We start from the raw sequence: 12,194 nt of genomic DNA, 5'->3' as shown, positions 1-12,194 counted from the left end.
ACACCTCCTTCTCTTCCTCTTCCTCTTCTTCCTCTAGCTGAACAGTTTGCAAAGACAAAGGTACCCACCACAGGTTCCTGAGAGAAAAGCCAGAAGACCAGGCCCCCAGTGCTTACTCCAGAAACTACCCTTCCTTATCGGTACTTAGCCTGAGAGCCGCCTTTCCGAGGTGGCCAAAACATTGACTCCCTCACCATTACCCAGAGCATTCCTCAGCCTCCAGTAAACAGAAACAGAGATCCAACACTGACACTTACCTAGAAGCAGTCACTGTGAAGGCCAAGTGGAGGTTCACAGGCCTCCAGACACCATCTTAAACTTAAGTGGATTCTGAAGAAACTCTCTCCCCAAGTCCTCCCTGCTCAGACAGCGTGTTCTTCCTGGAAACTGGTAGCTGGAGCTGGGAACTGGCTTGCGGCACTCTGGTGGGTGAGAGCACACAGCATCAGTTCTGCTCTCTCCTCTGGTCCCGGGGAAGACTGCTAGTTTGTGCATGTGGCTTTTCCTACTAAATGAGACAATCTTGCAAAAGTTTCTTGAAGGCTGAATACAAGACAGTCTCCAGCGCGTTCTTATCTCACTCTCTGCCTGGGTGCAACGGCATGTGCCAGTTCCTTAGAATGTTCTGGAAGTGACTTGTCGAAAGGCAGACTGTTCCCAGATAAAGCACTTTGAGGTAAGGCCACTGTCAGATTCTAGATCCCCTCCATATCTAGAAAAAAAAAAAAACATTCAAAGTAGCTTTCATGTTCAAAAAAAAAATATTTTCTTCACAGTTTTCTACACCCTCTCAGCTTCGCCCAACAAGCTAAAGCACAGCACTACCGTATCTGTTCTCATGCCCACCCCCTTTGTATACAGAACCCCAAAGCCTGCAAAACAGGAAGGTGTGAATTCAATACCAAGTGTTGAGAGGAATTATTTGGAAGAAGATTTTATTAAAAAAGAAAAAGGCTAATTTTTTGAGCAACTCAAGGAATACCATGTCATCATAATATCTCTGAACTCCAAAAGTAAATCATACAAAGGGAAGAAAATACTCTGCCTTATCTTTACAGCTCTATGACAAAACAACCAAGGCAGGTCACTTTACAAAAAGAAGAGGGTTTGTTTGTTTGTTTGTTTGTTTGTTTGTTTGTTTAGCTAAAACTTTAGCTAAGTACAGGATTAGAGATGGACTGGTTTGGTCTCTAGTGAGGATAATGGCGTCAAACCATGGCCAGAAAACATGTAGGAGAAATTGCATCTCAAACCAGGGGAGACAGGCAAATCATACGACCCCTTTTGAGAACACATCTCCATGACCCCAAGACCCTTCAGGTAATTTCTTGAATGGACTCAACAATCCCCAGTAGCCACTCTTAACATGCCACCATTAACATGCTGAGCTTAGGAGAATGCCTTCCTCTCGTCCATCACATACATCCATTAATTATTAGCTTTCTACAATTCTTCTATGATTAAGAGTTAGCCTTAGGTTAGTGATTCAGTCTCTGAGAGCCCTAAGGATCTAGGTTAGTTGACACTGTTGGTCCTCCTGTGGGGTACCCATTCCCTCCAGGGCCCTCAATCCTTTCCCAACTCTTCCATAAGACTGCCAGAACTCCATCCAATGTTTGGCTGTTTCTGCATCTGTTTCAGTCAGCTGCTGGGTGGAGCTTCTCAGAGGACAGCTATGCTAGGATCCTGTCTCCCAGCATAACAGAGCATCATTAATAGTGCCAGAGATTGTTGCTTGCCCCTGGGATGGGTCTCAAGTTGGGCCAGTGATTGGTTGGCCATTCCCTCAGTCTTCACGCTATCTTTGTCCCTGCATTTCTTATAGATAGGACAAATTTTGAGTTTTGTGAGTGGGTGGGTGTCCTTATCCCTCTATTGGGGGTTATGCCTGGTTTCGGGGGGGTGGTCTCTTCAAGGAGCTGTCCCTAAAGCTATAACCTGGCTGTGGAATCCATTCCCCTAACTGATTGATGCCTTGTCTGGCCTCAGTGGGAGAAAGGTGCACCTAGCCCTAAAAAGACTTGATGTGCCAGGGTGGAGAAAGCCCGAGAGGGTCCTCCACCCTCTCACAGGAGAAGAAAATGTGGAATCGGGGAGGGACTTTATAAGGGGGATACTGGGAGGAGGGGGCCGGCAATCAGGATGTAAAGTAAACCATCAATCAATCAATCAATCAATGGGGAAAAAGAGTTATAGTTAATATTAACTTTTTAAATGCTTTCCACGGTCAAAATGATCAGAGGGAAAACACCAGGCCGTCATTGCTCAAGACTTAACATGCACCCCATTCCAGTAACTTCCATAACAAAGTACAAATGACATGGTCATCCACTGGATTTATGGCTGTCCTGGAGACAACACCTGTTAAAGAATAACAGCTGCAGCTAAACAGCTGCTTATCATGTGATTACTATCAGCCCACAGCTTCAGAGTCTTTGGAATGGTTTGACTTTGTGATAGCCAAAGCAGGGTCAGGAGGCTAACTCAGCAAGCAAAAGGCTTTTGCCACCAAGTTTAGGGACATGGGCTAGCCCAGAATCTGACTAGTAGAAGTTGGCTATAGAATATAAAGTAGAGAGCGGCACCTGGAGAGTACGAAAAGTGCTAAAGAGAGTTGAAAAGGAAAGAGTGGCTCCAGCCTGCCACTGGAGGGGTGCTGTTCTGTTCAGCCTGCTGGCGGGCACTCTCAGGACAATGGCTAGTGGAAGGCACACTGACAGAGGAACAATATAAGAAGCACAGCACAATGGTTTGATGTCACATGGTCCCTGGGTTCTGGGCCTCTCCTACAAAGGAAAAGCTTATACAAAGTGAGAACTTGGAAAAATGACAACCAGCCTCCAAAGGACCCATGAAATGCTGATGGTTGTCACCCAACACCAAATGGAATATCTGACCTTTGTCAGGGTGACTGTACGAAACAAAGCCTCCTATCCAGCTCTGTGTGGTATGCATACAGGCGAAAGGCAAGAGCAGGCGATGTTTCCTCCCATCTCAGACACCCAGTAAAGATAGACGAGCATCCCTGATTGTAGCTGAGAGGGATGCAGTCATGGAGGTTTGTATGTGATGCCAAGCACATTGCTGAAGAGCAAGAGACTAAGGCACACTCAGATAAAGATCTGGCTCATCTCTTCCTACCTTTGGGTGCCTCCTAGTTGAGTTCTTTGGGGTTAGAATGCCCCCTCCACATGCACGCTCATGCATGCGCCATCACAGACACACACACACACACACACACACACACACACACACTCGAGCACGCACATGCACACTGTAAGATATACTATAGACATGTACCTGACTGAGGATAGGAGTTCTGTTATCAGCATCTCACCGGCACAGAGATGCTCACTGCCCAGTCATCAAATGCACATCAAAGAAGGCATTTCTATTGTACTTTTATATTTTAAATCAACAAATAATGTGCTAAATATACCATAACGATATTTTCAAACTAAGTATGTCTTTGTGGCTACCCTTCCCTTATCCCACCCGCATGGCTTCCCCATCTTGCCCTCATAAACTCCGTCAGCTCCTGATTTTGTTCTCCTTCCATGTCCCATGTGCCCTTCTGTCCATCTCCATCTTCCCTTATAACCTAACGCTACCTCCTCTTTGTCTCCTTTCTAGATTTATAGACCCACAGTTATACCATTACACACATATTGCATGTGTACACTTTTTGCTTGTTTGTTTGAGGTTTTGTTTTTGTTTGTTTGTTTGTTTGTTTGTTTGTTTGAGACAGGGGTCTCACTACATAGCCTTGGCTGTTCTGCTTGCTGTGTAGACCAAGCTAGCCTAGAAATCATAAACATCTGCCGGTCTTTGCCTCCTGAGTGCTGGAATTAAATATTAAGAAAAATGAAATAATAAAGTTTTCAGGAAAACGAGTGGATGTGCAAAGTATTATTAAGTGTGGTGAGAGGGAATGTTGCTTCTGCCTTTCCTAGGCTGAGATCAAAGGTGTACACCATCATGCCAGAAGAGACAGGCTTAAGGGGCCATGTAGGTTTCTGTATAGCTGTTTCTCCCTGTCCCTAGAGTGATCAGAGTAAAAACCAGCAAACCAATGTAGGTGGTTGTGTATCAGTGTGCCTGTGAATATATATTTACAAAACAAGGTCATGCCACATTGGCCATTTGACTGTAGTTTGCCAGCCCTGGCCTATTGTCGCTTAACGGATGAGCTGAAACATAGTGGATCGGAGTATGCAGCAGAGGACCCAGAGCGTAGCTCTGAAAATGTAAGTGAGAGCAAGTGCAAAACAAGTATGGGGGTTCAGAGGTCGCCAGCCCCACCAAACGCACACAGTTCATTGAATGCACACTCTAATACTGGGCTTCCAGGAACCCCAATACACTTGGGAGCTCACTCTTCACCTGCCTGCACTTACTGCCAGCACATCTGTTGGACCCTACTTCTTTAGGATTCCAGCTTAGACAGAAGACTGGCTGAAACCCCCAGCCTCATGGGACTGAGCAACTACTAAATCCTTGGACTTGCCATCCACAGCTGCCCATTCTTGGGTTAGTTGGACTGCAGAACTGTAAGTCATCCTAATAATTTCTCTTAATATAGAGAGACATTCCATAAGTTCTGTGACTCTAGAGACCCTGACTAATATATCTCCCTTGCATATATATATGGATGCTCATGTACGTGCATGCATGGGGGCTGGACTATGTGTGTTCTATTAGTTTGTTTTTTCTGGAAAGCCAGGTCCTAATTTGTTTTCTGTCACTATGCTAAACACAGGGAGCAAAAGCAACAGGGGATAAAACACCCTGGTTAATGACCTCCTGAGATCTCTCAGACACTGGACCACCAATCAGGCAGCGCACACCTGCTGGTATGAGGCCCCCAACGCATATACAGCAGAGGACTGCTGGGTTCAGTCAGAGAAGATGTACCTAACTTTCAAGAGAATGGAGGTCCCAAGGAGTTTAGAGGTTTGGTGAGATGGGGTGTAAAGGGGTGGAGACATCCTTGTGGAGACAGGGGGGTAAGGAGAAGGTATAGAATGTGGAACAGTTGGAGGGTAGACTGGGAGGGGAATAAAATCTGGAGTGTAAAGTAAGTAAGTAAGTAAGTAAGTAAATAAATAAATAAATAAATAAAGGATTTAAAAAATGAAAAAAAAAAAAAAAACCACCCTGGTTAACAACAACTTCAGATATGTAGCTTAGATGCTACAGTAGGAGAAGCCACATCAGGAGCACGGAAGCAGAGGTGCAGAAGAATATATTTACTGGCTTGCTCCCTGTGGCTCATGCGCATCCTGTTCTGATACAGTCAAGGTCAGCCTGCCAAGGAGTGGCATTTTCCACCGTGGGTGGAACCCTCCCACAATCACCAAGCAAGACAATTTCCCAGAGACATGGCCACAGATTCATCTGATCTGGAAAACGCCCCGCAATCGAGACTCTTTCTTCTCAAGGGACTCTAAGTTGCATCAAGTTGTCAATAAATATCAGCCAGGACAAACTGTGACAATCCTAAGTCCCTGCTGCATGCTGGGATCGTGGTAGAGACCCCTCCCTCGAGTATGAGGCAAAAATCACACGGACGTAGTTCAGCTCTGCCTTGTACATGCATGGATGCTTGTGGAACATAAGAAAGTCACATGATGCTCTATGTCTGGTTTGCTATGAGTTCCACCTCTGACAGGCACCATGTTTTCTGCCAGCATTCCTGCAGCATTAACCACTTAATACATTAATTTGTTATTACTATAAAAAGTAAATTTGTAGATCGGCCCAATTCACTTCAATTTTAAATAGATTTTGCAGGTTTTTTTTTTAATTTACTCTTTCTCTACAATGTCAACAAGTTGGAGGTTTTTGTTTTGCTATTATTGTTTTGTTTTGTTTTACACTATTGGTGGTTTGCACAAGACAATCTCATTTTACATCTCCTAGCTTACTGTTTCACATCAGTATCAAAGTATATTGTCATATACATTAAATTATAATCATTCTAATTAGAAGCCAGTGGATGGACACATAATTTCTGAAAATATGTATATTGTTTCAATGTTTAGTCTGATTGTGTTTGTTTGTTTGTTTGTTTGTTTCAAAAAATAAAGGAAAAGAGAAAGTACCACCTGGCTTCAAGTTTTTTCACTTAAAACCTATTTCCATTAAGAATGTAACCTATGATAATTGCATTTTGTAAATAATGGAAACAAAGTTTTAAATTCAATAACCTCTCCAAGGAGGATGACACTCTAAAGCCATTAAGTGCTTTATTGTTGCAAAGCACACTTAAACATGCATTATTTTTCAGTTAGCACAGCATCATTCTGAATGGAGAATAGTGAGAATAACATCTGCATCTGGTCTTTCATCATGTCTGCATTCAAGCGCTGTTCCCTCCATCCTCACAAGACTGAGGTGGGGAAACCTCCGAGGGAAATAATGAGGGTATGCCACAGACGTGCGACTGCAGATTCTGGGAAGACATCCAGTTTGCACATCCTTATCTCAGCAACCCTACCCACACTGGGAATTGGACAGCTTGTCTCACATACAGCCCTGGCTGAAGCAGTATGAGCATCCTCCAGCAGGTTTGAGGTCCTTTCCATACATACTTCCATTCAAATAATGTCAACCGCTCGACTCTAAACTGCACAGCCTTCCACACACAGAAGGGGTTTAGAGATTTGACAAAGTATAAACTGAAGTCCCTCTATCCAGATTGTGATAATCTGTAACACAAGGATCCAGGCCAGAGTTAGGCAAGCTAGCACTATATTAAACAGATTAGTCACTGAGCAAAATTGATTTTCTAGTGAGTCACAGCAGGGCAATCCCAGAGGAAGTAAAAGAAGAAATTACAATCTGGGCCTTATTTATAAACTCTTCACTTTAGCCCAGATGTCAGCAACAAAAGGAAAGAAATGCACTATGTGACAGTTCTACAAACCATTAGAAACCAGTAGCAATAGACTGACCTCTGTGAGTGTTCCGAGTGAAATGTGTGTCTCTGAAGATTCAGAGTTAACAAGCACACAAGAGGAAAAACAAACCAACCAAACAAACAAACAAACAAAAAACCTAGCACCTTCATCTTTATGGGTTGGCTCAAAACTTGCCCAGTTCCATGTGTGTACCTGAAAATTCTATAACTTCATTTCTCTTAAGGGCTGGACAATATTCGGGAGTGTAAAAGCATCCTATTGTTATCATCCATTCCTCAGTATATGACTTCCTTGGCTAGTGTGCAGAGAGTAGCAACGAACATAGATGAGCAGGTATTGCTAAAGAAGGACAGTCTTTCAGTTACATGTCTGAGAGTGGGATAGCTGGATCACATGCTGCATCCAAAGGTAAAGAAATTAGGAGATGGGGAGTGGGGATAGGAAGTGGGGTATAAAAGTTTAAAGGGAATTAATGAAACAGGAAGAGCTAAAATGCAGTGGAGGATTGGGGGGGTTAGGACAGAGGAAGCAATACTATTGGGGTAAAGAACCTTTGAAGAAGTCATATGGAAACCTGCTTACTACTGTAAGAAGCTTCCTAATACACACACACACACACACACACACACACACACACACACACACACTCACACACACACACTCACTCACACACACACACACATATACATGCATGTCTGCACACATGTGCAAACACACACATGCATATATGCACACATGTACAAAGATACACACGCACATACACATACATATTGCAAGTTCAAAGTGAACCTGAGATGTACAGTGAGATAAGGCTAGCCTGGGCAACTTAACCAAGACCTTACCTCAAAACATAAAGAATGGAGGTCCAGCTCAGTTCTCAGGCTCTTGGCTACACTTTATAAGTTCCTGAAAAACAAAATGTTCTATAACACTTACTCATTTGCAAAAAAGGGCAGGTTTGGGGCTATGTTCATTTGCAGCAAAGTCCATAGCTCCTGGCTGGACAGTGTTTACTGTACAGAGAGTCATCATATATTTATGGGAAAGTTAAATACAAAGAGCTGTCTTAACTGAAAAGCAGGTGACATTGTCTATCATTTCATTTAAAACTACAATGATCACAGTTAAATTCAAACCCTCAGGGTGGTGAGTTAAGACCGGGCATTACGTTGTATTCCCTTCCTCAGTCAGTCCTGCTCCCAGTGGAAAGCTATAAACTACACCCCATCTGTGTCATGACTGCCTCCCACATACTAAGGATGCCATTTCCCACTAAGCCCCTCTCATACCTCCCACCATCAGCTCCTTCAGCACCAACTCTTCAGTTATTGGTTCTTACTACCAATATTAAAACACAAGACCAAATGGAATTTATAAAGAAGAGTGAACTCTGTGGAAATATAGTTAGACATAAGGTTTACAAGTAATTCAATATTAAATAAAATCCATATCCAACTATATTTCTTTTAAGTCTTAATAGTTTATTAGCCCTCTCCTTAGAAATGTGTGCCATGGTGGTAGGTCAAATCAGTGAGGAATCTCTCTCTCTTTTCCTTTTGTTTCCTGCTCGCACTAACACTGTCCTTTGCAGTCCCCGACCTTATTCTGTGCTTGCGTTCCTTCCCCTCTCTTCTGGAAGCTTTTTCCTTCTCACAAAGGCCACGTCTCTCAATTTTGTGTTTACACTTGTCACAACCCAAATGGGTTCTGAATCCAATTACAGTTCACATCCCGCGTGCTTTCTTATCTGCTACTGTTACCTGTTGTGTCCTCTGAAACCAGTGAGCTTTTGTCTCCTCTGAAGCTGATGACTGCTCTGAACTTCTTCTCTGAGTTGCTACTGGTGATAGGAGCATGACCTCGAGCAGCCAAGGAAGAAGACAGGACAGATGTGCCTCCACTTTGCTAAGGACAAGCCCAGACTATGTTGGTTTGCAAGTTGCTTTCTGATCTCAGGTCTTACAGAAAACCAACTGTATTGGTTAATTCTATGTTGCTGGAATCACAATAACTGGCGGAAACAACTTAAAGGCGGTGTCTTGGTTTTATTTACTCTTGCTGTGATGAAGAATCACATCTTGAGAAAGCAGCTTAGAGAGAAAGGCTTTATTTTACTTCACAATTCCTGGTTACCATCCATCACTATGGGGAAGGCAGGCAAGGCATCTGGGACTTAAAGCAGCTAGCCTGTCCATCATGCGGTTAAGAGTAGAGAATGACTATGCATGCATGATTTCTGCTCAACTCCTTCTCTCTTTTCCAGGCAGTCTAGGGCCCATCCCATGGAACAGTACTGCCCACATATGAGGGCAGAGGTGGGTCTTCCTGCCTCAACTAACATAAACAAGACAATCCTCCATGAGCCAATATGTTCTAGAGAGTCTTCCATTAAGACTACCTCTCAGAAAATTCAGGCTGTGTAAAGGTAACAATTATTACTAATGATCTTAGGAGAAAAGACTCAGGTCATCATGATGAGGAAGGCATGGTGGGACAACTCAGATCATGTCATAGTTGTAAGAATGTGGAACAGAACATTCATATCACTGAGGACCACAAAACAGAGAACAGGGCTCACACTGATATTCAAGCAAGAACCCTCAAAAATCTCCACCTCTGGTGATCCACTCTCTCCAGAGTTGTTCAAGTTCTGTCCCCAGCGAAGAGGGGTAACCAACATCTGCCCAGCCTCCTAAGGCCCTAAAAGCAAATCAAAGTACAGCCTGTCACAGTTCACCCTATAGAACCAATGAGGCTTCTTCACAGAGCATCCATAAGGGGTTACCAATAAAAGTATAGGCAACCCAAAGGGGCCACACTGTAAAGTTTTCACTAAGCATGGAGGACTACTTTTCCAGAACTGATAAAAATGGAGTCCCCTCTCTGTCTTCAACAGTCTATATATTCAAGTGCCTCCTTGCAACTGTTAAGATCACATGCAATCAAGGCAGAATGCACACAAATGACTGGGAGCAATGGCTGGCTACTCAGGTGAGGGTCCCAATGGCCATCTCCATCCTATTTTTGTAAGAGGGAATTTCAACAGTCCCTGGGCTTGACTGTGGTGGTGCAGCTGAGTTCATGACTATGGTGGCCCTGTGGCTGAGAGGATGGTGCTTTGCAATGACCAGCCATCCTCACTTCCATGTACTTAATAGCTTCCTAGGACAGCACCATCATCTGGACAGCGTGGGATCAAATCAAGAGCCTGTGGGATATTTCAGACGCAAAACTTAACACTAGTTTCAGTATCCTATTGCTATGAAGAGACACCATGACCATGGCAACTCTTATAAAGGAAGGTATTTAACTGTGGCTGGCTTACAGTTCAGAGGTTTAAGCCATTGTCATCATGGTGGGAATCATGGTGAGATGTAGCCAGTCATGGTGCTAGAGAAGTAGTTTGAGAGTTCTACATGCAGATTGGTAGACAGTAGTAAGAGAGGGACACTGGGCCCCCAAACCCACCCCTAATAACAGACTTCCTCCAACAAGGCCATATCTCCTAATTTCTGTCAAGTAGTGCTACACTCTTATGAGCAAGCATTCAAATGTTTCAGCCTGGAGGGGCCATTCTGATTCAAACCACCAGCCATCTCTAACAACAGCCAAAAACGGCAGCCAAAAAAAAGGAAACACACACACACACACACACACACACACAAACCAACCTGCTGACTCTTTTCTCACACCCTCCCACTTCCAGCTTCCAACACTGGCCTGTCAGGTCTCAAACATTACCTTCTAGGAAGCATCCTGGGAATTCCTACCCACTTCCCAGGAAGATCAAGGAATATGTTCATAGACAGAAATATCCCTTACAGTGGTATTTGGCACATCTCATCATGACTGCTTTATTCATCTGTCATGGTTAATATACTGTAAATAGGAATGGGGCTTAAGCACTTGGAATAATGCCCGACTCTTAGGAGGCAGTCAAACATATTGATATATATAATGAGATTGGGATAGCTTAACTGTAACAACCAAAGTGAGGAAGCATAGAGCACAGAAGAGAACCTGGGAGAACCAAGCAGGACCGGGAGAAAGAAGAGACAGGAGCAGTGACCTTCTCCAAAAAGCTGGCAGATGTAACAAATTCAGGGAACAATAGGAGTCTATGTGTAGGCAATGAACTTGAAGGTTCAAAGACATCTACTTCCAAGGTCTCAGTCCGGCTGAGAACTCACCATTCTTCTGCTCTGGGCATAAAAAGCATGTCTATATGTTATTAGCGTGTTCTCACTCCCGGCCAGGAAAGACGCAACAAACCAGAATCTTCTGCGGCAAAACTTTATTGCTTACATCTTTGGGAGCCAGGAGGGCAAGCGCCCAGCGCCCAGCCCCAAAAACGAAAGCCCCTTCAATAATGAAACCGAAACCCCTTCCCTCTTTAGGAGAGTTATATTTCGCCTAGGACGCATCACTCCCTGATTGGCTGCAGCCCATGGCCGAGCTGACGTTCACGGGAAAGGTAGAGTACAAGTAGTCATAAAATACCCTTGGCTCATGCGCAGATTATTTGTTTACCACTTAGAACACAGGATGTCAGCGCCATCTTGTGACGGCGAATGTGGGGGCGGCTCCCAACATCTCCCCCTTTCCTTTTAATAAGAGCAAATAGGCCACCCAACTAATGAGAGTGGAGATAGAGGTCAAATCCCCAGTGTGTAGGTAAAGGAGCCATGTACAGGATTAGCTCTTAGGCTCACAGGCTTTTACCCAGAGCAACCCTGACCTGCTCCCGTGTCGTTTTTCCTGGGGGAAGGGAACTAGGACACTGAACCTTCATGAAAGATGACATGTCTCCCTAGAATAGGCTCATATATGCCGCAGAGCCTTTCTACTGCAGTGCTTAGCCGTGCAACTCTCTCGGGCTGCTGAAGCACACTCACTCTATCCCGTGCAATGAGACTAGCCTCGTGAGATGTAAGAGCTGAGTGGCCAGCGACCTATTGCCTAAGCATAGATAACCATATATCAGGGGGAGCACCATGTTCTAGAGCTGCAAGCGCCTGGGCAATAACTACCTTGTCTCTCCTAGTTTAGGCCTTAAGCTTACAGACCAACCAAAGAAGCAACACTAATCCACAGCAAAGTGTATCTCCAAATAATATTAATCCCACCCATTTTTTAAAGAAAGAAAATGCTGAGGAGATCCAATTGGGTAATCCTTTGGTCAGGGACAGGTCCAAGCGCGTGGAGTTGACCTGAAGTCTCAATTCCCGAAGGATCTGTTCAAACTCAGCCGTCCAATTCTGTAACATATAC

At 44.1% G+C, this 12,194-nt stretch overlaps 1 protein-coding gene across 10 annotated transcripts in view; it reads right to left on the bottom strand.

The window, feature by feature from the left end:
* Window positions 1-12,194, bottom strand: part of L3mbtl4 (L3MBTL4 histone methyl-lysine binding protein) — a 511,181-nt gene that overhangs the window by 468,994 nt on the left and 29,993 nt on the right. For 8 of the 10 annotated variants that reach the window (XR_003952134.1, XM_006524416.3, XM_006524420.2 and 5 more), the window contains exon 2: window positions 258-712. The gene's annotated coding sequence lies outside the window, so the exon portion shown is untranslated. Of the gene's footprint in view, window positions 1-257; window positions 713-7,765; window positions 7,830-12,194 lie in introns of all 10 variants that reach the window. The other 2 variants (XM_006524417.3, XM_030249845.1) reach the window with 1 other exon arrangement.

Source organism: Mus musculus, chromosome 17, assembly GCF_000001635.26.
Source record: "Mus musculus strain C57BL/6J chromosome 17, GRCm38.p6 C57BL/6J".
NCBI classification, from domain to species: Eukaryota; Metazoa; Chordata; class Mammalia; order Rodentia; family Muridae; genus Mus; species Mus musculus.
This window is presented reverse-complemented; position numbering and strand designations above follow the sequence as displayed.